The 27,802-nt window shown below is 33.7% G+C and overlaps 1 pseudogene; it reads left to right on the top strand.

Moving 5' to 3' along the window:
- The window catches only part of LOC149571914 (putative LRR receptor-like serine/threonine-protein kinase At1g53440), a 398,785-nt pseudogene that overhangs the window by 352,538 nt on the left and 18,445 nt on the right, over nt 1-27,802 (top strand).

The raw sequence follows: 27,802 nt of genomic DNA, 5'->3' as shown, positions 1-27,802 counted from the left end.
AAATAGTAACCACCCTATCTACTAGTCCTTATTAAAATAGAAAAGACTATAATTAAAAATATTTTTGGATGATGCAAGATTACTCTTATGCCCAGGATGCTATTACATTAGTTTCCATCTCCTTTCTAATCTACTATAAAAATTAATTGGGATCTCCTTGTCCAATTCAGTAGGAGCCAATTTATTGTTATTCATAATAACTATCATGTCCTCTTCTACTTTTGATTTTTCACCATTATTTTGTGTATCATGTTTTACAAATCTAAAACATGATAATCTTGTAGAGCTTCTAATGTTAGCACATATCTCATCAATTTTCTTTGATGTTTTAGGTACTACGACTCAGTGATGTGTGAGTTCATCTAACTTAGTCCTCTCTGCATCTTTCTCTTCAATTTAATTCTTCTTGACTAGCCTTATTCTCTTTGTATGGGTTCAAGTTGTAGACACCTAAAAACCTTTAGAAAATAAAGTATTTTTATTTTCTGAAAAATTCCTAATGACATCATAATTTATTAATTAATTTATTTATTTATTTTTATGCCATTAAATCCTTTTATCTTAATTAAAAATATTTAATTAAGGAATCCCTCCCAAAAATGTTTAAATCTTATTTAAACATTATTTCCTTATTTATTAATTATTTAATTAATAAATTGACCAAAAAACCCAAAATAAATTTAAAAATTATTTTTTGCCCAAAACATGGCCAATTTCCTTAAGACCACTAACCTCTTCCAAAATCTTCTAATCCTTCTTTAATTTTGATTAAAGGCTAATCCCATCATTTCCTACCCCTAATCCCAACTCAAAATATTTAATTAAGATTAAATATTAATCCTCATGTTTATTAAAAAAGTTTTAATAAATATCTCCTCAACCCAAACCCTTGAAATAAATAAAACTTTATTTATTTCCTAAAAATCTAATTTATCCTCATCCTAAGAAGTTCTAGACTCTTCTAGAAAGTCTTCATCCTCATCCTAGGAAGTTCTAGACTATTCTAGAAAGTCTTTATCCTCATCCAAAGTCTAGACTCTTCTAGAAGATGTCTTTAAACCTAAGCCTAATCCCCTCCTAACCTTGTCACATTCCCTAAACATGGGTTAAAACTTACTAACCCAAGCCAAAGTTAACAAATATCTCCTCCTTCACCCACTCTCATTAAATGTCATCCACTTGCCTATCCCTAAACTAATCCTAAACCATCCTAATCCATCCTCTAATCATTTGCACAATCCTAAGCAAGCTTAAAACCTTCCTAATAAAGCCCAAGTCGAAATTCCTCTCATCTCCATCAAAATATCCCAACTATAAAACTTTATGAAGCTCACTAGGCCATAAATGACTCTTCCAAGGCCCTTTTATTGCTCTTACAAGCCATTATGAGGGTCTTTATGAAGATTTTATCCCTTGAGCCTCCTTTGTTGACTCATCCTTCCCCTTTCTTCCATCCTCTCACCTTGTGACATGTGTCACTCCCTGATTGGCTATAAGGAAGCACAATCCATGTGCTCTCCTCTCATGCAATCTGAGCCCTCCATGAGCTTTTCCCCATCTTTGCATCTTAGCCCTCAATCCCTCAAGCCTCTTGCCTATAAATTGGATCCTTCCCCTTTTTAAAACAACACAATCCATGAAGTAAAGTCATAATGCCATTTTAAGAAGCCATTTTACATCAAAACCATACACTCACACCCAAATTCCAACTCTATTTGAAGCCCTTTTTGAAGCATAAGCTTGAGCATACATCCTATCTATTTAGACAAACCCACTCAACAAGAGAGCTTCTTATTGAGAGAGCCCATTAATGGCTCATATTCTTAATTGAGAGCTCATCTTAGTCTATCTTGAAGTTTATGACTTTTTTTTAGTTTGTAGAAGCTTTATTTAAATTTGGTTTCTATTAGCATACTAACATTGCTCATATACATTTTGGCATGCCCGGTGGGACCCCGCATGGGTCATCTTCATTAGCTTTTTTAGTCAAGTTTTGTATGTCATTTGCTAATTTTGGCTAATTTTGCTTGTTTTTGTGATTGGTAGGATTGTATAAATTGGTTTTGTAGGTCCACATGAGCATGAAGAAGACAAAGGAACTCATAGTCTATCTCATAGTATTTGCAGATTTTTCAAGCTTATAGGTGGACGAAGCACTTGGAATTCTTCTTCCTCTTCTTGTCTATATTCTTCTTATTCCATCTACTTCTTCTTCTTCTTCTTGTGGGAGATCTTGGCCATTTTTTTTAAGGAAGAAAAATCATACACACTTCTTTTTAGTGCTTAAAATGAACTCCCAAATCATACTTAAATCCATTAAAAAATTAAAAAATTACAAAAATTAAAAACTCTTTTAACAAGTGAAACTAAACCAATCCAATCATTTGCATCCTTGCAACATCAAGGTTTTAGATGCATTCATGCAAAGTTAGGAACACTTCATTTTTGGGAATTTAAAAAGAACTTCAAGTTTCCATTTCAAAAGGTTCAAAATCAACACTAAGTGCACACTAAAAGCTAGATCAAACTCAAAGCATCAATCAAGGATAAAATGAACCTCATTTACAAATATTTTAAAGTTCTTTTAAAAATATCATGAAAACTAAGAGTCCTAAATGGTTGCCAAAAATTGTCCTAAAAGCTTTGTTATTTGTTCCAAACAAATGTCTTCTTGCAAAATCTTGAATGTTTCTTAAGTTTTTCATACATCAAAACAATCTAGGAATATCATTTTTGGGCTTAAAATATGCAAACTAGAACACAAAATCTTGAATGAAAACCAAAGTCCAAAGAGTCATTTTCACTTTTGAGTCCAAAACAATCTTGAATGATCTAAGGTTAAAACAAAGCACTTCAAAGTTCTTAAAACAACACACAAAATCTCAATCTTGAATGCTCAAAGGAAAAAACTTGAATGTTTAATCACTTGTCTTTGAATGCATGTTGCTAAAATCACTCTTGAGTGCCATGGATTAAAATCAAGTTTGTTTTTTTTATGAATGCATGATTAAAATAGCAAATCCAATCTTGAATGCCATAGATCAAATAATCATTTTTTGGGACATAAAAAGAATCCACATTTTTGAAATCTTCTAAGTTATAAAAATTAATAAAGACGCTTTGAGTAAGTTTGTAGTTGGACTCACCCTCTTTAATCACCCATCAATTTAACCATTGGTTGCAATCTCAGTGCCATCTATGGAGATGGGTCTACCTAAGAGGGTTTTAAGTGCTCCACAAAGATCAAACTCCACTCACTTGGGTCTTTAATGGTTTTTCTAAGTTAGAAAATTCTTTGAAGGTGCATTAATCTTGCTCACACTTCATTTGGGCATAAAAATTGGATAAATCTTGATGTGGAGGGCCTCCGAGCACGCGCTTGGCAATCGGGTTTCACACATTTTTGTTTTGGGCTTAAAACAAACTCACACTCAATCTTGAATGCCTAACAATCAATGAAAAATGCATGGTTTTAATGCATTTTTAATGACGCTCACATTTTTTATGTTGACGATCTCTCGACTTTGATTATGGTAACGATGCTGTCAAATTGGAATGAACATTGTATGCCATAATCACAAGTGTCTTTAATCATAGCTTACAAAATCTAAATCATCAATTGGAACGAACGCGTGTCTTTTAAAGCCCAAGATCATGTATGTGGTCTTGTTTTACTCTTTTTAGGAGGCCTGCTTGGGGATTTCATCACCCCTTGGGATGACCTCAACTCCAGTGTTCTGGCAGAGTATAAAAATTGGGAGGTGAATCCAAAGACACCTCTCTTGGAATCAAAATTTTGTCGCTCGGGCTAAGCCTCAAGGAACTTTATACCCTTGAGAAGTGAAAGAGGAGAAGTGGGTTACCACTCCTCTCGGCTGTGTGACATCTTTTTGGTTTCATCTACGAATTTGGGACTCACATACCTTGCGTATATTGAGGACTCCCTAGCTAAACCAAATTTCATCCTTGTAGAAAGCTTCCTAGGATGTTGGTGTGTTTGACGTGCTTGCTTCAAACTTTTGTCTGCTTGTTTGTTCATAGCTTTTGAATGAATGTTTGCAAACTTTGGTCAAAATCCCAAAAAAGAAAAATCTCCTAGCTCAAGGCATACTTAACGTAGCCACTGCCTCATCAGAAAATCATCCAAGCTCCCCCGCTGCAACTAAATCTATCTAGTTCCTTGCTTTAGAACAATCCCAAACCCAAAGTCTCTCCAAATCATCCCCCCCCAGCTAGCTAGCAACCCAATCCAAAATCACACCCAAGATTTTAGAGAGTTGTTGTCATTCTGCTAGAATTTTCTATCCAATCAATCTGACCAATCCACCAGCCTCACCAAGGTTATCCCTTTGATAGAGCTTTGTCTAAGGTAATCTAGCTTTGTCACTTGTTATCCCTCATCACCTTGAGCTAAAGGTTGGGATCCACAAGTGGTCAATCTCATGTTCTTCCTAAAGGATCATCAATCTATCCTTAAGTTGACACAATATCCACCACTCCAATGCATAGGAAAGCAAAACTCTCACTTTTTGATAGCATGCTCTTGAAGTCTTCCATCCACAGGAAAGCCAAAAATCTCTAGCCAATCCTCCTTAGGTCTGTCATACAGCTTTGACTTTCCCTAGGAAATCCTTCATCAACCAATCCAAAATCTACGCTTAATCCAAATCCAACCATGAGCTTCCGTGTTCATCCGTATGCAAGACCCCATCCCCATCCGACTCATCATCAAAACATGAAATCCCAACCCTATCATGATGTGTTTGGTCGTATTGTCCTTGCTCTCGCAACCTCCTATTCCAATGATGATGAAAATCTTGTTGACTATGATGAGTATATTGAAAGCCTTAGAAACATTCCCCCAAGCATCCCCCAAAATCCACATATTCTTCCAAACTATCTAGTCATGACATCTGATATCCCAGCTTCTCCTCCATCACCCAATCAAACAAGCTTCCAATCTTCCACCCCCATCACACTAGCTATTTCTGTCAATCCACCTCCACCTCCGACACACGAGTCTCCAAGGAATCTCCTAGAGGAAATACAAGAAAAGCTACCTCCAATAGTCAATAATCCATGTCATCTAGTCCAACCATGTGAAGTAGTCAGTGATGAAGCTTCCCCATCTATAATATCACCTCCATCTCCCATAGCTACCATCCCCATACCATTCATCAAATTTCTTAAAATCCTTCCACTTCCCACAAGCGTCAAAATCCCAACACCTGTCAAATCCCTCCAAATCCTATCCACATCCCCTCCAAGCATTTCCCAAATCTCCCATAATGACCCTTATGCATCCATCTTCTACTCACCCATCTCCACTACTAAATCTCCCATCTATCCATCTGCTACCTTTGAAGAGTCCATCCCTTCACCTCCTATCACACCATCCACTCCAAACCAATCCTATCAAGATCCTGCCCAAAAGCATGTTGACATCCCCCAAAGCATAAACGAAGATATCATCATACCATGTCTTCCATCCATAGTGCAGTCACTATCCCCTCCATCTCCAAAACCTCAAGCCATACCTCCTCTACTGCAGGATATCTTTTCATCCCATCAGCTAAATCAAGATCCTATCCTACCATCTCCTCCACTCCATGCTTCCATCTTACCACCTATCCAAGCTATTTCACCATCTATAATATACCCTCTTGGTTCACTTACATTCATCCATAGTGACCTCCTCTCAGCAGAAGAATTAAGAATAGTATCTCCCTATTGCAGTACGTCTGATAAAGCACTTCCACCATTTTATGCAAGTAAAAAGTATCCTTAGCTAGTTCAAATGCTCAATCGATGGTATTATCAAGGTCAAGGTTGAGGACCACAAGAGCAAGGAATCATAAAGCCTATTATTGCACAAAAAAATCTAGGATTTCATGGTCTTGGATATGTATCCAAAAGGCTCACCATCTAAAGGTGTTGGTACACCACACCCCCAAACCAAGCCTATCTCCAAACCCCCCATGCCAACCTCCCATCACTCCTTCAACAAATATTATGTCATCTCCCCTCCACCATCTTTGCAACCTAAAACAACCTACCATATCCCCCCTTCATTCGCTAAATCCATTTTGGGTCCCTATGTCCCAAAATCTACCATCCTCCATCCTCCTATCAGCCATCATTCAAATCCTATTCCCTCCATTCCTATGCAAGATTAGCAAAGGCACATATCGAGGCACATCATCCATCATCATCCCCCTACATGCTCTCCCATATCCTCTCCATCTCACAAAGCTTCTCCTAAACATCTTCCCAAAGCTTACCACAGCAATGTAAATGCCAACTTCAAAATGCATAAAGCTAAAAATCCACATCCTAGGCAATCATATGTCTATTCTAAAAGAGATACTCCAGAAAGGAAAAATCCAATCAAAGAATGCAAAATAATGCAAACACCTATGAAAAGAAAATCCAAAACCATGTGGATCCCAAATAAAAAAGTTGAAACCCAATGCATAATGGCATCCACCATTGCTAATCCTCCATCCAATGACTCATGTCCCCCATCTCCTAACTCCATCTTGGGTGCCTACACCCCCAAGTGCGCTTTCACAAATCCTCCATCATGCCCGCATCTACCATCTATCCCCCATATGCTCTTTTCACACCTGTCCCAACATGTGCCAATGTTGCTCTTTCAAGCATCCCCATCTCATGCTCCTTTCCAACCTTTTCATCCCTCCATCTCCTACCATCAATCCCATCTAATCCAATCTATTGCATAAATCACACATCCGGTGTACCAACAGCTAGCAACAAAATTAAACATTCCAACAGCCAGTGAAAAATCTCAAAAAAGCCAAAAATAGTTGAACAAAGCCAAAATCATTCCAGCTAAGTCGAAAGTCAAAAGGTCAAAAAGTCAAAAAATAATAATAATAATAATAAAGAAAAATAAAGCGTCCACTGGTGAAAACTTGGCAATTCAAGCGCCTTGGACAAGTACCATGATGAAAACTTGGCAAACAAGCGTCATGCATAATCCTACCATCCCCAACTTAGCCTATCACCCTCATGCTTTCGGTCATCTCTTGACATCCAACTCCATCTTCCAATCTATACACCTATCCTCCATCCTCCAGCTTCCATCTCACACCATCCACTGATCTTCTGCAGCTTCAGCCAATCATCCCAGCTATCATCCATCTCCCTAGCGCCTTTTACTTTTCCATCCTAGCTTGAATCCTATCACATCCATCGTAAGACCTCCTTCCACATGTCATCTTCTGACTGGGAGCACTGTATTCCTTGGAGATCTTGTCTTCTCCATCCTCCCTTGTCATTAGAGTCTCGCTCTAGGCTATCCTCATGCAAACCCAATGTCATCTCTTTATATCCATCATAATCTTAGCTATCTACCATCCTATCTAGCCATCTCATCCTTCTCCTCTAGCTATCCTTGGTCACAAAATCTCTCAAAATCATTGGATGCATCCTGCCAAATCCATATCTTTTGCTATCACCCCACCCTTAGCTTTCGCATCTTGCACAACATCGAACCATCTCGCTATCCTATCATCATGAGCTTTTTCCTGCTTGTAACTATCTTGGTCAGCTTCAGCTTGTAAATATCTTGGTCCGTCAGCTTGTACATCCTCTTTAGCTTAGTACCATTGTATCTATCCAGCTTTTGTGCTAGTTCCTCCTTGATCAGCATCTTGCACACATCGCACATCTTGGTTAGCTATTCCAATGCATCCTTTAGCTAGATCTCCTATCACCAAAGTATTATCCTTCTTAGTTCAGCTTGCCAGACACATCACTCACCTAGATCCATCGACTTAGGTGCTCTCCGATAGATCCTTGTAGGATATAGCTTTCCTCATGTCTTATCTTGGTCTGTTAGTACCTCGCCCTACCCATCTCATTGGCAAATGGTTCTCTTTTGTTTTTTCACTTTCTTTTGATTTGGAATCTTCCCTTTTGGGTCTTGAATTATCTTTTCCAAACAATATTTTTGTTCCCTCCTCAAAGTTGCCACGATTTTTCATATCATGGTATACTGCGAATGGGGCAATATGGGCGTAAGGTCTTGATCAAGTCCTTTGTTTGTTTTCCTTTTCTACTTGTGGGTTACCCAGTGTCGGTTCCACTCTTATTCTTTCAAGATTCATGTGTGATGCTGGGGCAATCCTTGCATATTTTTTTTGAGTCAGTCTGTCAGTCCTTTGGATAATTGGTGAAAAGGCCTTGATGTTCTTGGTAACCTTGGCAATTAACCAACAATCCTATAGAAAATCTAGTGCTCAACTACCTGGTGGTACTTCTCTTTGAAGTATCCCCCTGCTCAAAAAGCTTCAATGGTTTTCCTTCATCTCCATTATCCCCTCATCCATCTCCCCATCCTGGATTCCTTTTATAGCACTCCGCTCCTTCATCCTCTGCAATCCCTAAGATCTTAAGCTTGCTTCCTCTTGTGCATCTGATTCTCCTTTATCATTCTCCCATAGTGAGAGTTTGAGCTAATTCAACCCCTTCTCTTTGCCAATCTAAGTTTCCTTGCTCATCCGAGATTCTTGTACTTTTCAAGAAGCTATCAAGCCTCGCTTTCTCTCCCCACCGCCTTCTTGAGGGGGCATCTCACAGTTCATTCTCTCCTCTTCTACTCTAGCCTTGGGCATCTTATTTTCTTATCTTTGATGCCATGCCACTTGCGGCATCACATCATAGAGGGGCAAAATGTAGACACCTAAAAACCTTTAGAAAATAAAGTATTTTTATTTTCTGAAAAATTCTTGATGACATCATCATTTATTAATTAATTAATTATTTTATTTATTTATTTATTTTTATGCCATTAAATCCCTTTATCTTAATTAAAAATATTTAATTAAGGAATCCCTCCCAAAAATGTTTAAATCTTATTTAAACATTATTTCCTTATTTATTAATTATTTAATTAATAAATTGACCAAAAAACCCAAAATAAATAAAAAATTTATTTTTTGCCCAAAACTTGGCCAATTTCCTTAAGACCACTAACCTCTTCCATAATTTTCTAATCCTTCTTTAATTTTGATTAAAGGCTAATCCCATCATTTCCTACCCCTAATCCCAACTCAAAATATTTAATTAAGATTAAATATTAATCCTCATGTTTATTAAAAAAGTTTTAATAAATATCTCCTCAACCCAAACCCTTGAAATAAATAAAACTTTATTTATTTCTTAAAAATCTAATTTATCCTCATCCGAAGAAGTTCTAGACTCTTCTAGAAAGTCTTCATCCTCATCCTAGGAAGTTCTAGACTATTCTAGAAAGTCTTTATCCTCATCCAAAGTCTAGACTCTTCTAGAAGATGTCTTTAAACTTAATCCTAATCCCCTCCTAACTTTGTCACATTCCCTAAACATGGGTTAAAACTTACTAACCCAAGCCAAAGTTAACAAATATCTCCTCCTTCACCCACCCTCATTAAATGCCATCCACTTGCCTAACTCTAAGCTAATCCTAAACCATCCTAATCCATCCTCTAATCATTTGCACAATCCTAAGCAAGTTTAAAACCTTCCTAATCAAGCCCAAGTCGAAATTCCTCTCATCTCCCTCAAAATATCCCAACCATAAAATTTTATGAAGCCCACTAGGCCATAAATGACTCTTCCAAAGCCCTTTTATTGCTCTTACAAGCCATTATGAGGGTCTTTATGAAGATTTTATCCATTGAGCCTCCTTTTTTGACTCATCCTTCCCCTTTCCTCCATCCTCTCACCCTGTGACATGTGTCACTCCCCGATTGGCTGTAAGGAAGCACAATCCATGTGCTCTCCTCTCATGCAATCTGAGCCCTCCATGAGCTTTTCTCCATCCTTGCATCTTAGCCCTCAATCCCTCAAGCCTCTTTCCTATAAATTGGATCCTTCCCCTTTGCAAAACAACACAATCCATGAGGTAAAGTCATAATGCCATTTTAAGAAGCCATTTTACATCAAAACCATACACTCACACCCAAATTCCAACTCCATTTGAAGCCCTTTTTGAAGCATAAGCTTGAGCATACATCCTATCTATTTAGAAAAACCCACTCAACAAGAGAGCTTCTTATTGAGAGAGCCCATTAATGGCTCATATTCTTAATTAAGAGCTCATCTTTGTCTATCTTGAAGTTTATGAATTTTGTTTAGTTTGTAGAAGCTTTATTTAAATTTGGTTTCTATTAGCATACTAACATTTCTCAAATACACAAGTGTCTTGTCTTTTCTTCTTCTCTGTACTGGATTCACTCAGTTTAATAATAATGACTATCACTTTACTTAAAGATGACTTGGCACTAGTTCTTTTTTGACCTTGTTCTTTGCTTTGTCAGTGCAAGAGAAGAGAGGGATGCTACTATTGACTTCTTTATAGCCTTCTTTGCTTTAAATTTTGTGATTTTCAAAATTTTAGATTTCTTTGCTAGTGGAGTAACCACTACTAGTGCTTTACTCTAATCTCCTCCTCCTTCCTCTTACTAAGTACTTTTGACTTTATCTTCATCTTCACTAAGACCTTGTGTAAGCCTCAAAGGTTCTTTTCCTTTTCTTTAGGTGCCTAGCTTCTCTTCTAGGTCTTCAATGATTTTCTTTCTATTTTTCTTTTTTGAAGCTACTTTGATGTCAATTATGATTCTTTCCTTAGCTTCTTCATATTTACCAAAAGGTTTTTCTTCTACATAAATTTCTTTTTTGAGTAGTGCATCAATGTTTGCACTTACATTCTCATTATCAACTTCATAATAAAATGGTTTATGCCATGTTTTTCTACGCTTAACAGCTTGAACAAATGAATTATATGTGTCTACCACAAAACATGCATCATTGTAATGTTTCATCACTAAAGCTTCTTGTATTATCATCCTTTCTCCCATCTTTTTTTTGAACTCCTCAAAATACTTGTCTATAACATTCTCAAAATTTTCTCCCAACTGAGTTATATATTTATTAATCTGTCTTTTGACAAGTTTTCCTTGCTACTAAAAAATATTTTCAATAGTAGGAAAATAATTCTAAACATAAAAGAAAATGCAACTTTGCAACTTGGCAAGATAATATTCGTGATCCTTTACAATAATATTTTATGCTTGGCTGATTGTCATACATGGCACACTATTTAGTCTACTCGACTATAAGAATTTGAAGAAATGGCTCTCACTGTGAACTCAATCAATGGATCTATTATGGTAGAAATAGACAACCCTAGTCCATTCTATTTGGCTTTTGTGTTATCCTTAATTTCTTCTTAGCTTAAACAACACAAAATCTTCTTTTTATCCAATGTTAGATACCTAGTGACCTTGTGAATTATTTTCTTTATGATCTCAATAGATCCATTTTCTAGCCATAATTTTATATCATGGGTTCTACCTAGCATTACCTTAATCCATTCAATTTCAAAGTTATTGAGAAAATCTAGGGAACAATTTAACCCTCTCCTTTCAACAATTTTGAAGTCATCCTTCAATACTCCATCACATAATTTCTCATATTCCTCACAAATATGATAATCACCAACTTCTCCAATTTTATACATGTAACAAATTTGTACATCATGATCATATTGACTTTAGGTTTTATCAATGATAATGCACCCACTAGATCACCTTTCATATAAATCTTGGTAATAGAACAAAATTTTGGTGGAGGACACGCATCATTTTTCACCAATTGAACATTACTTACCTCTACTCCTTGATTCTCCATTGTAGATGATGAAGATGCCATATTTTCTCATTAGGGTTTTGAATATTTGTCCTGTAAACAAATCAACACAACTTAAATCTTCACTTGATCAATCTTTCACCTTAAAATCACTTTTGCAAATTGCCCAAATTTCTTTGTGCTCTTGAAATCAAAATGCAAGGTGTGTAAAATACTTTCAAATTTTAAATATATACTCCCATCCATTTTTTCAAATCAAGGTCTCCATTAATGTTGAGTTCTCTGTTAGGTGAATCCAACTATTTTTGGTCAATATTATGCCTTTGAACTTGACTCTTACTCTACAACTTGGTCTATTCCATCTAACTTGGTCTATACATCAATTTTACATTGAGATACTTGGTCCATATGGAAATGCTTAGTTAATATAGATATTTTTTACTGACATTTGACACCCATTATGTAAATGTGTCTTTTACACTATTATTTCCATAGATTTGTTCTATTGCATCTTCTCTTATATAGATATGAACTTTTGCATATCTTATGTTAGGAACTAATGTTAAATGAATCATTGTGTATATAGTTCCTTACATACTTTTCTTGACCAGTTTGAAGTGGTGTAATCACCTTCTCCATTGGATTGGGTGACCTTGACTTCATTTATTCCATTGTTTCCAAATTCTAGTTTTTATTCTAGGTTTGATTCATCTCCTTATTTGTTTATTTTAGTGTCCACTTTTCCTTTACCCTTATTGTGTTCATTGTTTAGTATTGGTGCTTGGGTCCTATAATTCTTATTCACATGTCCAATCTTGTGATAAGTAGAAAAAACTTTTTTAGGTACATTCTTGTCTATCTAGTAGGGTTTTGCCTATAAAATGCATTCATATGCTCAATGTCCAAGCTTTTAACAATTATAAAAATAACCTTCAAATATAGGTGTAGTAAATGTATTCTTCATTCTTGATCTACACTCATGTATTTGATATCCTTTCTTCTTGTAGTACAAATAATAACTAGGAATCTTAGGTTTGGGGTTTTACATACCATTCTTGCTTCTACAAGTATTTGCAATGTGTCTAATTTTACCATAGTGATAGCATGTAGGTTTTCTTTTTGAATTTTTATTTCTTAACTCTCCACTCTTATATGATTCTCCTTCTTTAGTAGATGAATGTTTCTTTATATGTTCTTGTCCATAAGTATTGCTAGATGACCTAGGCGATTTCATCAGTCCTTCAAGGTACTTTATGCTTCAATGGGCTTGTTCATTATTTCCACAAGTTCTTTTTCTAATCCTAACTCACTCCTTAGTAGATCACTTTATGATATCAGATTTTGTATTTCCATGTCCTTCCTATTTAACTCTTAATTTTCAAGCATCAATTGATTCATCATGCCTACTTAAGTCTTTGTAAGCTTTTTCACATTAGATGACCTTTCTTCAAGTTTGATAGTCATTTTTATTTTGTCTTCCTCAACCACAACTTTGTCTTCTTTATCTTTCTTCTTTTGTTTAGTCACTTCTGTAACCTTACCAATTGGATTTCATGTTCTCTCTTTAATCATCTAACCTCTTCATTCATGATATCATTCTTCTCTAGTAGTTCTGCAATTGCTTCATTACTCATTAAAATTTCTAGTTTTAATTAGTCCTTGAGTATCAAATTCTTCATAATTTGTGTAATTTAGTTGAATGGCCATATCCTTTCTCTTTCTCATAGATTTCCTAAGTTCCTCTCTTGCTACTTCAAGTTGCTATAGTATGAGTTGGATGTCAATCACTTGATTGTCAATAACCTTTCCCAATTTGTAGGCCTCAATCTCAAAGATCTGAACTCCCAAGATATTAGATTTCCTCAAGAAAACTAATGCTTTGATACAAATTGTTGAGAGGTTAATTGGGAAACTAAGATACTAAGAGGGGGGTGAATCAAGATCTACAAAACATTAATCCCTTGAAAAAACTTTATTGTATTCACTATATTTTCATCTCGTATCTAATTTATACATAATAGAACTTGTTAAATAAAATATTTTAATAGATCTAACTATCAGTCACACCCATGAAAAGTAAACACTTGACACAAGAGATTTAGTTACCCAAAAACTCTCCAAGGTGAAGGTAAAAGTGTGGTGGGGATGACACCCACAAATCTTGGCTACTATAGTAATAAAGCTAATAATGATCTAACCTATGAGGGATCTACCTTATTAAAGGTTGTTAAGACTATTAGGTCTTAGCTTGTTAAATGATTTTACACTTACAATAAAGTAAGGACTCTATTACTATTGTAAGATTGTTGGAAGCATGAATGTTGATGATATTCCTATGGGGGAGTATTATATATATGTTATTATGATCATATGTTACATTCATAACTAAGTTTGTTATTTATGTCAACATAGAAGTCTTTTGTGGTATCTAATAGAAGAATAGCAAAAAGATCAAGTTGGTACAGATGGCTAGTTGAGTATTCTCACTATCCCAAGTTATGGAAGATACTTATAAGTATCTAGTATATGCAATTAACATCAGATGAAGAAATTTTAAGTCTACAAGAAGTTATGTAAGTATTGGTGATGTTTGTTATGAGATAGACTATACAAACACATGTTTTGGTAAACCTATTATATCTCTTAGTAGAATTTTAATTCTGATAACTGAGGTTGATGATGTGTAGAAGACATGTTGATGATGACGTGGTTAAGCTTTCTCATCATAATATTACATGTACAGAAAGTTATGCAAGTTGCAAGGCAAAAAATTAATGTTATCACTAAATGTAACATTTTCTTAATGTGGTTCTATAATGATTAATTGAGAAGGTCTAACAACTAACTAAGAATTTTTTTTTTATGGATTTGGTACAAAGGAAGGACATTTTCCTTTATCATGTATATCAAAGAGAAGTGATTTTAAGCAATAGAGAGAGAGACAGCGAGAGAAGAATGCAAAGTTGAGCAGAGCAAAGAAGTGAAGGAAACTTCATTTTCAAGGTTTTATTGTGTGATCTAAGGTCTAATATTTGGATCTAAGGTTTGTGACCTGGTTTGCAAGGTTTTATAGTGATTAGTTCAGTTGATAGAACAAGTGAAAAAAGAACATAACAATAAATTGCATATTTGAGCAGTGAGCTCTTCTTGTAGTTGAAATTGCATATTTGGGTAGTGGGCTCTTCTTGCATACATTCTACTATAACTCATAACAAGGTTGGCACAACTCCTAATAGGGTTAGAATCTCCTAATAGGGATTCAAAGTCTCCTAACAGGGACTCTATGTACTAAATATTGTAATAAATCTCCTAACAAGGACTCTATGTACTAAATATTGTAATAGTCTCCTAACAAGGTTCATCCTCTAACAAGGAATATTTATATTAGTACATAATCTTATGGGCATCATTCCCACTAAGGTTTTCCCTTTGATAAAGGGTTTACCTAGTTAAAATATCTAGTGTAATTGTTTATGTGCATCTTATTATGGTTGTTGTTTACTTTGGTTGAATGGTTAAGTTTGTTTAAAGAAGATGAATGTTTTAATTGTTGGATAACTGATTCATCCCCCCCACCCCCGCTCAATTATCTTGGTGGAATATTGTTTCTAATAGTTACAATATTTACAAAGGTCTATTAAAACCACTTTTTTAAGAGATTATCCCTGACTCAATTGTAATTTAGCATCCTATCCTTTGGTCTGCATTGTAATTGTTGATTATGGATCTCCTTCTTCCAACCTTTGATCTAATCTCTAATCTAGTATATCTTTACTTGGTCCCTCAATGCTTCTTAAGGTCATTGTACATTGTTCTTCTTAACTCTCTCATGCATGCATCATACAAAACTTAACTCCTTCACTTCCTTTGCACACTTAGCAATTTCTTCTATGATAGCACATTCTGCACAGATAAAAATAAGGTTTGGATATGTGTATTTAAAGACTTCTAAAGTATTTTCTAGATGTTCCCCATGTGCCTCTTCATTTGATTGGTTGTTCACCTCTCATAGGGATAGGTGATCTACATCAAGATGTATAACAACCTATGTAACAAACTCTACACTCATTAAATATCATGTCCATGTCAAATTGAAAATGTTATACCTCAAAGTTTGTAACATTTTAGATGTTTATTTGCTCCCTATGTTACTCAACACTTACTGTCTTTGATGCTTGGTTATAATTGTTCTTCATTCTATTGCTCGGCCTTAACTATGCCTGATACCTTTTGTATAACTCATCATCAATATTCTCTATTTTCTTGACATTCACTAGGCTTGGTTGTACTAATTATACTTAGCCAAGGTGGACCAAGTGAAACAAGTCCAAAATCCAAAAAGGAGCCTAGACATGCTAGATATGTCAAGGAACAAATTAAAAGGTACATGTTTTCTTATTGAGTTTGAACCTAGAACTATTAAAGATGCATTAGAAAATGAAATTTTGATTAAGGAAATGAATGAAGAGATTGATCAAATCGAAAGGAACAAAACTCAGACTCTTATTCCTAGACCCAAGGACAAAAATGTAATTGGCACAAAATGGGTATTCAGAAAAAGATGAATAAAAATGGAGAAGTTTCAAGAAACAAGGAAAGATTAGTTTTAAAGTGTTATGCTCAAGGAGAAGGTATTGATTATGAAGAGACTTTTGCTCCTATTTTGAAACTAGAAGGTGTTAGAACAATACTTGCATATGTAGTACAAAAAGGATTCAAAATATATCTGATGGATCTAAAATCAACATTCTTGAGTAGAATCTTAGAAGAGGAACTCTACATTGAGCAACCAGAAGGTTTCATAGATCCTAACATAAGGGATATGGTTTGTAGATTATACAAAGCATTGCATAGTCTCAAACAACCCCCTAGAGCTTGGTATGAAAGATTACATAATTATCTAATAAAGATTGGTTTTCAAAGGAATAATGATAACATAAGACTATACATCAAAGGGCCAGATAAGAAGATAATATTCATAGATATCTTTATGGATGATGCATTATTTATTGTAAATGATGACTTGTGTAAATCATTTTCTATGGAAATGAATATAGAATTTAAAATGTCAATGTTTTGAGAGATTAAATTCTTTTTTGGCTTGCAAATTCAATAGATGAATGATGGTATCTACATTACTCAATCAAAATAATTCAAGGAGATATTAAAGAAATTTGGTATAGAAGATTATAGACAAGTTGGAGAACCTATATCTATTGGACATAGGCTTTCCAAAAATGATGATTTTTAGGAGGTAGGCTAGACTACATATAGATCAATGATTGGAAAAATTTAGTATGTAGTGGACACAAGACCTAATATTACATTAGCAGTGGGTATGGTGGCTAGATTCTCTGTTAATCATACAAAAAATTATATGATGGCAATAAAAAGAATCATGAGATATCTAAAAGGTACTAAAGGTTATGGTTTGTGGTATAAGAAAGGAGATGACTTTGAATTGAAAGTATTCAATAATGCTAATTGGGTATGAAGTGTTGATGATAAGAAGAGCATTCATGGTGAAGCATTCTGTATTGGAAAGAGGCTAGTGTCTTGGACAAGCAAGAAGAATAATTGTATCTCCTAGTCTACAACACAAGAAAAATATGTTGCAGTAGGAGTCACTAATGTTTTTTGGTTCAAACAATTGTTTTCATGTATGAAGGAGGAGATCTAGGACACAGTTGTTATCTTTTCTGATAACACCAGTGCAATCAACATATCTCTAAATTTAGTGATGCATACCAAGACAAAGCACATTGCAATAAAGTATCTGTTCTTGAGAGAATTGGTACAATACAAGGAAGTGAGATTAGAATATGTGAATACAAAAGAATAGATTGCAGACATATTCACCAAGCCATTACCTAAGGATGCATTTTTGTATCTAAGAGGTAAGTTAGGGATCATTCCCCTATGTGAAGCTCACTAAATAATGTTTAGTTATGCATCAACAGAGAATTTTGAAGATCAATCAAGTTGATGTAGTATTGACAGGGCAGATTGTATATGAATCAGTACATTAGGTACATGAAAAATACATTGATTTTTGTCTTTGGCATAAGATGTTAAAGAGGGAGATTTTTTCATATCAAAAATTAGAAATTTTGAGTCAGATTGCAAAGAGGAGAGTTTGTTGTCAGAAGGAGAAATTATAGTTAGAAAAATTAGAGAAATTACAGAGATTGATGCAAGAGGGAGTTCACACTAATAGAGGGATTTATCATGGATGAGAATCAAAATGAATCTAAGGATATTATCTTTCTATTTCTACTCTAAAAAATTATATATGTCATGACATTTTGTGTTGTCATCAATACCAAAGAGGGATATTTTTTAATATAATCATTCAATTGTATGTTGTCTTTGATGTTACATAAATGTTAAGCCTTTACCAAGAAATCAATGTCATCCAAGCTCACTTGGGGATTGAAGGAAATTTCCTTTGTATGTCAAGAATTCAAGGAAAGTTTGTAGGTAAATAGTGTTAACCAAGTTAACTTGGTTACCAAAGGAAAGTTGGCATGGAACCAGTGTTAACCAAGCTCACTCAGTTACAAAAGGAATTCTAAAGGAAAGTCTTTTATGAGTTAGTGGTGACCGAGTTGGGTCAACTGATGAAGGATTTTCCTATATTAGCATATTGGATCTTACATTTTTGTTGGTTAGTTATAGTTAACTCAAAGGATGAATATTATTTGTTTGAAAGTGTATTCAATCTGAATTAATAAGGTTGATCATATAAATATAAGGTCAGGTTGAGGATTGAATTGAGAAGCATGGAATTGAAGAAGATTAATTAAGCAAGTGAATTGGAAGGATATCAGAGTATCCAAAGTTGACCAAGATGCAATGAACATTCTGATCAAGGAGGATCAAGTATTCAAGCCAGAATAGAGAGCTAAAATTAGAAAGGGTAGTTGCATCAGCAATTAGGTCAAGTCATTATTACTCTCTAATAATTTTAGTATTGAATCAAATCTCTTAACAGAGTTAGCCTAATAGCTATTTTGTAAATCCTTTAACAAAATGGCATTTCTAGATTGAAGTGTCTGAACAGCTCTAACAAGGCCACTCCTAATAGGGTGAATTAAATCCTTTAATAGGGTCACACCTAACAATGTGTTTTTTAGCCTTTAATAAGGTTGGCTCATAATAGGACTCACTTCAGGAGAGTGAAAAATAGTAACTAGTTGCAATTTGTGGTTTTCCCAAATTGGGTTTCCATGTTAAATCTTGGTGTCTCTTGTATTCATATTATTTATGTTTCTACAAATAAGTTAATTAAGGTTAAACACACTAAACATCTTAAAACATGATTATTTTAGTATGTATTAAGTGATAGTAATTCTTAGTGTAAACTAAGTGTTTCTCTATTAACTAAGTTACAATAGTATTTCACTTTCAAGAGAGTTTTTCTTTTGTATTGTATTGACATCTTAAGGGATCTTAGATTTATTTTTTTGGTAACTGATTCACCCCTCCCCTATCAGCTACTCCTCTTATATTTTCAATAATTGGTATTAGAGATTTTTTTTGTTGCATAGAAAGTTTCAAGGACCTAAGCTAAAAATCAGGATCTCTTACAAAAGGGAGATTCCTAAGCTAAATAGAGATAATTTCCAAGGATGACAAGAACTCATAAAGCTCCATTTGGTAACCATTGGTGACATAGGCCCAAAATATCCGGAGAAAAAATATGTGGCACTTACAAGAACATTGATTGTGGATCAAATTATGGAAAAGAAGAATCATAACATGATGATTAACATTGCTTCTACTCTCAATTAGGTTGAATTTGATGAAATCGAAGATTGTGCTACTGCTCATGAAATGTGGAACAAGCTAAAAGATATCTATGGAGGTGATGACAATGTAAGGAGAGCTAAGGGAAAAAGTCTTAAGAGGTTAGTTTGATCAAATGAAGATGACAACATTGCACAGTATAGTGAAAGAATCAAAGTTAGTGTGAGTGCAATCATAGCCTCAGGTGAGAAAAATGGTGATGTAATAGTTGTCAACAAGGTACCTAGAACTCTTCTTCCTATTTATGAAATTAGAGTTTCAGTTATTCAATAAATGAGATGTGATCCTAAGAATGATATAAGTTTGGATGCACTAGTGGGAAGGTTGGCAACCTTTGACTTAGATAAATTTGATAACTATTTTCCTAACTCTGGTAACATTGAGTTTGCATTTCAAGCTAAACTATCACTCAAAAAGAAAGTTGGAAAATCTAAAAGAAAAAAATCTGACAGTGAAGATGAAGATGGTTTCGATTATGATCTTGAATTCATTGAATCATTTCTTGCAAATATATTTTCTAAAGGCAAGAAGTATTTCAAAAGCTACAAAGACTACAAAGATAAAAGAAAGAAATCTTGTTACATGGCTAAAGATTCTAACAGTAGTGATGAAGATGAAATAGTTAACATTGCTGTTAAGGATGGATTAGATGATGGAAATGATAAGATGGCCCTCATTTCTCATGTTAGCAAGAATGACACATGGATTATTGATAGTGATTTTTATCACCACATGATTGGTGATAAATCAAAATTTAAGCACTTGGAGCACTATGATGGTGGTAGTATTAAATGTGGAAATGATGAACCTTGTTATGTGAAAGAAAAAGGTTGTATTGCACTAACCGATGAAATTAGATGTGGTAATGCTTATTGGGTTGAAGGATTGAAACATAATATATTTAGTATGGCATAGTTGAATAACATTGGATTCAAGGTAGATTTCATGAATAGGAAAGCCAAGCTACTAAATAGAAAAGAAAATCTAATTGGGACTGACAATCAAACAAGAGGTAATATATTTTACCTAGATCTAATTGGAAATTTATGTTTCATAGCTCAAGTAGAAGAAAGTTGGTTATGGCATAAAAGGTTGTGTCATGTGAATTTTGATAATTTGGTCAACATAAGAAACAATAAATGGGTTAGAGGCATTCCAAGCCTAAAGAAACGTGATATGGGCATGTGCAAAACTTGTCAAATTGGAAAAATGGGAAAGACAAGTTTCAAAAGAAAGAATTATTATTCTCAAGAAGTTTTGGAGTTGGTTCATACAAACATTTGTGGACCTATAGGCATACAAAGATACTGTGGAGATAACTACTTTATTTTATTTGTTGATTATTATTCTAGGATGACGATAGTTATGTATTTAAAGGATAAATCAAAAGATTTTCAAAAGTTCAATTGGTATCTGGCTAGAGTTGAGAAAGAAACAAAAGAGAAACTAAGATGTTTAAGGTCAGAATGAGGAGGTGAATTCATCTCAAATGAATTCAATGAATTATGCAATGAAAGAGGAATCAAAAGACAAGTATCTACACCTAATACATCTTAGTAGAATGGCATAATAGAGAGAAGGAATAGATCAATTATGGAGTGTGCAAGGATACTAATGATAGAGAAAAATATTGCTATCAAATACTAGAAGGAAGAAATCAGCATAACAGAACTGAGTTTAGCTAAAGAAGGACTCAAATCAAACACCTTATGAATTAGCGTATGGTTATAAACCTAATGTTTGTTATTTAAAATAATTTGTAAGAAAAAATTATATCTTGAAGGAGTCAAGACAAGAAAAATTTGATGTGAAAAGTGATGGAGGCGTATTCTTGGGATATCCAATAAGAGCAAAGAATACAAATGTTTGAATTTATCTACTCACAAAAATATAGAAAGTGTACATGTAAAGATTGATGAATTTGTAGAAGAGTGTGAAAAACAAAGTTGAAAATAACCTAAAAATAATACAAACCTTTTTTACTATGAACTTAATACCTAACTAGATGTTCATGCCAATACAATTGGAAGCCAACAGTATTCACCACCCTTGTACCCAAAATCCCTAGTTTAACCTGAGTTGCAATTTGAAGGACTCGAGTCTCAGTCAAAAGGACTTGAGCTTCAACCAATGAAAATTGAGTCATCTAATGGACCCAAGTCATAGACAATGGGACTTGAGCATCATTCAAAAGACAATTTTGAGCAAGGTGGAGCAAGTGAAACAAGTCCAAAATCCAAAAAGAAGGATCCTAGACCTGTTGGATATGTCACAAGGCATCATGTACCTGATAAAATCATTAGAGATCAGTCAAAAGGCACAATGATAAGGAAAAAAATAAAAGGTGCATGTTTTCTTATTGAGTTTGAACCTGGACCTATTAAAGATGCATTGGAAAATGAAAGTTGGATTGAGGCAATGAATAAAGAGATTGATCAAATTGAAAGGAACACAACTTGGACCCTTATTCATAGACCCAAGGACAAAAATGTAATTGGCACAAAATGGGTATTCAGGAATAAGCTAAATGAAAATGAGGAAATTTTAAGAAATAAGGAAATGTTACTTTGCAAGGGTTATTCTCAAGAAGAAGGTATTGATTATGGAGAGACTTTTTCTCCTATTGCGAGACTAGAAGGTGTTAGAACACAACTTGCACGTGTAGCACACAAAGGATTCAACGTATATCATATGGATGTGAAATTAGCATTCCTGAATGGAATCTTGGAATAGGAAGTCTACATTGAGCAACCAAAAGGTTTCATAGATCCTAAAAAAGGGGATATGGTTTGTATATTACACAAAGCATTATATGGTCTCAAGCAAGCCCCCAAAGCTAGGTATGAAAGATTACATAATCATCTCATAAAGATTAGTTTTTAAAGGACTAATGATAACATTAACCTATACATCAAAGGACTAGATAAGAAGATAGTGTTGGCAAAAGTCTTTGTGGATGATACATTATTTACTATAAATGATGACTTGTGTACATTTTTTTTTTGGAAATGAGCAAAGAATTTGAAATTTCAATGTTTGGAGAGATTAAATTCTTTTTTGGCTTGTAAATTCAACAGATGAAGGATGGTATCTACATTACTCAATCGAAATACATCAAGGAGATATTAAAGAAATTTGGAAAGGAAGATTTTAGACCAGTTGGAACACCTATGTCTATTGGACATAAGATTTTCCAAAAATGATGATTCCAAGGAGGTAGACCTAATGACATATAGATCAATGATTTAAAAACTTTAGTATGTAGTGCACACAAGAACTAATTGTGTATTAGTAGCTAGTATGATGGCTAGATTCTCTATTAATCCTAAACAAAATCATATAATGACACTAAAAAGAATCATGAGATATATGAAAGGTACTAAAGATTATGGTTTGTGGTATAAGAAAGGAGGCAACTTTGAATCAAAAGCATTCACTAATAATGATTAGGCGTGAAGTGTTGATGATAGGAAGAACACTAGTGGTGGAGTATTCTTTCTTGGAAATAGGCTAGTATCTTGGACAAGCAAGAAGCAGAATTGTATCTCTCAGTATAGAGAAGAAGGAGAATATGTTGTAGTAGGAGTCAATTATTCCAACATTGTTTGGTTCAAACAACTATTTTCAAGTATGAAGAAGGAGATCAAGGACCCAGTTGTTATCCTCTATGATAACACTAGTTGTTATCTCTTAGTCTAGTATCTTGGACAAGCAAGAAGTAGAATTGTATCTCTCAGTCTAGAGAAGAAGGATAATATGTTGTAGCAAGATTCAATTATTCAAACATTGTTTGGTTCAAACAACTGTTGTCAAGTATGAAGGAGGAGATCAAGGACCCATTTGTTATGCTCTATGATAACACCATGCAATCAACATATCCAAGAATCTAGTGATTCATACCAAGGCCAAGCACATTACAATAAAATATCATTTCTTGAGAGAATTGGTATAGGACAAGGAGGTGAGATTGGAATATGTGAATACAAAAGAATAGATTGTAGATGTATTCACCAAGACATTACCTAAGGATGCATTTTTGTATCTAAGAGGTAAACTAGGGGTCATTCCCCTATCTAAAGCTCACTAAATAATATTTAGTGATGCATCAATAGAGAATTTTAAAGATTAGTCAAGTCGATGTCGTATTGACAAAGAAGATTGCATATGAATCAGTATATCAAGCACTTGAAAAATACATTGATTATTTTCTTTGGCATAAGATGTCAAAGAGGGAGATTTTTTCATATCAAAAATAAAAAAAATTTAAGAATTAGAAATTTTAAGAATAAAATTTTTTCAGTCAAATGTCAAAGAGCAGTATTTGTTGTTAGAAGGAAAAATTGCAGTAAGAGAAATTAGAGAGATTGATGTCAGAGGGAGTTAACACTAATAGAGGGAGTTCTCATGGATAAGAATTAGAATAAAACTAAGGATATTATCCTTACTTCTATTTCTACTCTAAAAAGTTCTTTCTATCATGACATGTTGTGTTGCCATCAATGCCAAAGAGAGAGATTGTTAAATAAAATCATTCAATTTTATGTTGTCTTTGATGTTACATAAGTGTCAAGCCTTTACTAAAATTAGTATTAGGCAAGCTCACTCAAGCATTAAAGGAAGTTTCTTGTGTATGTCGAGCATTCTAGGAAAGTTTGTAGGTGAACAGTGTTAACAGAGTTAACTTGGTTACCAAAAGAAAGTTGGAATGGAACCAGTGTTAATCGAGCTCACTTAGTTACCAAAGGAAGTCCGAAGGAAAGTCTTTTCTGAGTTAATGGTGACTAAGTTGGGTTGGCTAATGAAGGATTTTCCTATATCAACATATTAGATCTAATGATTTTGTTGGTTAGTCCTAGCCATCTCAATGGATCAATATTATTTTTTTTAAAGTGTATTCAAGCCAACTTGAGAAGATAAATCATATAAATATAAGGTCAAGTTGAGGATTGGATTGAGAAGTATGGAATTGAAGAAGATAAATTAAAGAAGTGAATTGGAAGGATATCAGAGTATCCAGAGTGGACTGAGCTACAAAGAACATTCTAATCAAGGAGGATCAAGAATTTAAGCTAGAATAGATCTTTGAAATCAAAAATATAGTTGCATTCTAGCAATCACATCAAGTCATTATTACTCTCTAATAATTGTAGTAGTGAATCAAATCTCTTAATAGAGTTATCCTAATAGTTATTTTGTAAATCCTCTAACAAGGTGGAATTTCTAGATTGAAGTGCTTGAAGACCTCTAATAAGGCCACTCCTAATAGTGTGAGTTAAATCCTTTAACATGGTCACACCTAATAGTTTTTTTTGTAACCTCTAACAAAGTTGGCTCCTAACAGGGCTCACTTTAGAAGAGTGAAAATAATAACTAGTTGCAGTTGGTGGTTTTTTCCAAATTGGGTTTCAATGTTAAATCTTGGCGTCTCTTGTGTTCATGTTATTTATGTTTCTGTAACTAAGTTAATTAAGGTTAAACGCATAAAAATCTTAAGAATTGATTATTTCAGTTTCAGCAGAGTTTTTGTTTTGTATTGTGTTGACATCTTAAGGGATCTTGGATTTATTTTTGTGGTAATTAATTCAACCCTCCCCTCTTAGTCACTCTTATATTTAAAACAATATTAATAATAACATCATGCTCATTATGAAGTTATCCAAAATTTGAGCTATATGTGTAAATGTATCCAAGCATCATCATATAACATCACACCACATCAACATAGAGTGATCATGCATATATGACCATCACTAGAATGTCAAGTATAATATAATATTTGTATTATTAATTATACCACATAAACAAAAGAGTATAATAGTAATTAGATACATCACAATAATATCATACAAATCGTCATATGGTAAACCAGTTATAAAATCTATCTGAAATGGAAGAATGCAAATGAAAGGCGAGATATTAACCAAAAATAAATATCAAAAATATGGTCCTAGACTAAGATGTATATTAAACTAAACTCAATTAAATTTCCTATAAAACATTAGAGTCATGAGTCTTCTTGGTCCTTGCACAAGGGAGATCCATAATGTTTTAAACTCGTAATTATTTCAAATGATATCATGTGATTAGGATCTATTGTGTGTGTAATTAACTATGTTAATAGTTGTAAAAAGATAAAATATAACTTAATATAGTAGATATATAACAGTAAAGATAGAATTGAAAAGAGAGATTTCCAAATATAGACATACAAAATAAACAAGAAATAAAATTTAAAATAAACTTTGCAACAAAAAATATTGGATGCTTGTGTCTAAAGGTATAGAGGCACCAAATATGGTAAGAAAATGAACTAAGAACCTTTGGATATTTGTCTCCTTGAAATATGCCCGTCAAACTTAAAACATAAAGTTTTTGGACATTCCTACTCCTAGATATTTCAATGAGTCATTATTCTAACAACACCACTCACTATGTACTCTATGTTGGTAGTTGGTGTTCTAATTGATATCCACCCTCTTCCTACTTGATGATGTAAAGTTTTTAATACATAATGTATCTTTAACCTTTTTTGGAAACCTTGTACTTATTGTGATATTGTAGTCATGATGGTGAGAACCCTATGTTGATATAACTATGAAGATATGTGATTTTTTTCAAGGCTACATTTATACCAAATGTGTTGCTACTCTAATATTTTTTTGTTATACAAGAAATTAGTTTGTACTAGTATCAGGTAGTTGATAGTGGCTAATGGTTGAATATTTTGTTTTTTGGATGTCCACCTATTAGATATCAAATTATACATCATTGTGAGAAAATTATTGTATTAAATTATTGTTTTTATGTGTTTTATAGAACTATTGCAGTAGGAATTATGTATGTTGGTGACAAAAGTTAGAATTGAGATTAGGATTAGAAACATGGCATTGTCGAGATAAGCACTAGAAGCATAATAGTATTGGGATGAGGATTAGAAGAATGACATTGTTTAGATAATTATTATAGGAATTCTATTATTGACATGAGGATTAGACACATGACATTGTCAAGATGATAATTATAAGCATGACACTAGCATAGATGGAAGAATAATATTAATGAGAAATTGAGCTATTTTGATTAGTGCAAAAAAAAAAATTAAGATATTTTATTTGGTCATTTCTTGGTAGAACATTTTGTATTACTTGATATTTGATGATATGGTCTTGCAGTTTGGAACACGAAAAATTTTATGCTCTATAGATATTGGTGTTACAAGTATGGTTGTTGGTACACCAAAAGATTTTCCTATCAATGCTCAATACAACCACTAAAATTAGAGAATATACAAGAGGTGATCAAACCATGTAAAAAATTCCATGAGGGATGTTAACACACTCCAAAAATCCCCTCCAATGTCACTCACTATAGTTTTGTATTACTTACAGAGGATATTTGAACATGTGACCAATATCTGATGCCATTTATTATAAGTATGGTTGTCTTTGTAACAAAAAATTACCTCTCAATGCTTGATACAACTAGTAGACTTATAGAATCCACCCAAGGTGGCTAAACCATGTCACAAATCCCATGGAGGACTTTTTTGAACTACAAACAATTGAGCTAGTATCATTCTAATTCCCTAGTTTTTTCAAATATTTTAAATTTATGCAATGTTCTAGTAGGTTAGGTTCATGTCATGACTAGTCTGAAAAAAAATTATATTTCTTTGCATTGATGTTTCCTTGGTTGCAACTAGGAGCCTCTAGATAGCACATAACTTGTGTTTAGTGTCTTATCATATTTTTCTAGCAAAGAGGTATACCACAAGTATGTTTTAAGATTATGCTTCATAAATATGGTTGCCTCACCTTCTAATTATTAATAATTTTTTTATCATATTTTTTTTCGTAGCTTGGATCATTGAGGAAATATAATAATGTATTTTTGGGAATGATTTCAAATATTTAAGGAGTATCTATATCTAACCTTTGTAGTAGTAATTGAGTTCTTTGGTGTTTCATTTTTATCTCAAGTTATTTTATAGATGTCTATCTAGAATATAGGGTTCATTCCCTTTCTTAAGTCATATTCTTGATTGTAGAGGTTATTGTGTTGATTTTTCTTTGGGTCTAACATTAATTTTAAAGGTCTAAATTCAGTGGTTTTATGTTGAAGATCTGTTCTTAGCTAACTAATTATTGTTATGTGTTACCTTGTACTTAAATTGATGTGTGTCAAGCGTGTATGATGTTTGGAGTTTCCTTGGATATTATTTATGATTTTTAAGGCCCTCTCTATCTCCAAGATAGGACCACTTTTGTTGCAATTATGTTTTTGCAGATGACTCTTGGGATTACATTGTGTCCCTTGTTTTAGTTGACCTAATTAATGT

This window comes from Cupressus sempervirens, chromosome 2, assembly GCF_028749045.1.
Source record: "Cupressus sempervirens isolate cs-2001-9-10 chromosome 2, ASM2874904v1, whole genome shotgun sequence".
In the NCBI taxonomy this organism is placed as follows: Eukaryota; Viridiplantae; Streptophyta; class Pinopsida; order Cupressales; family Cupressaceae; genus Cupressus; species Cupressus sempervirens.
This window is presented reverse-complemented; position numbering and strand designations above follow the sequence as displayed.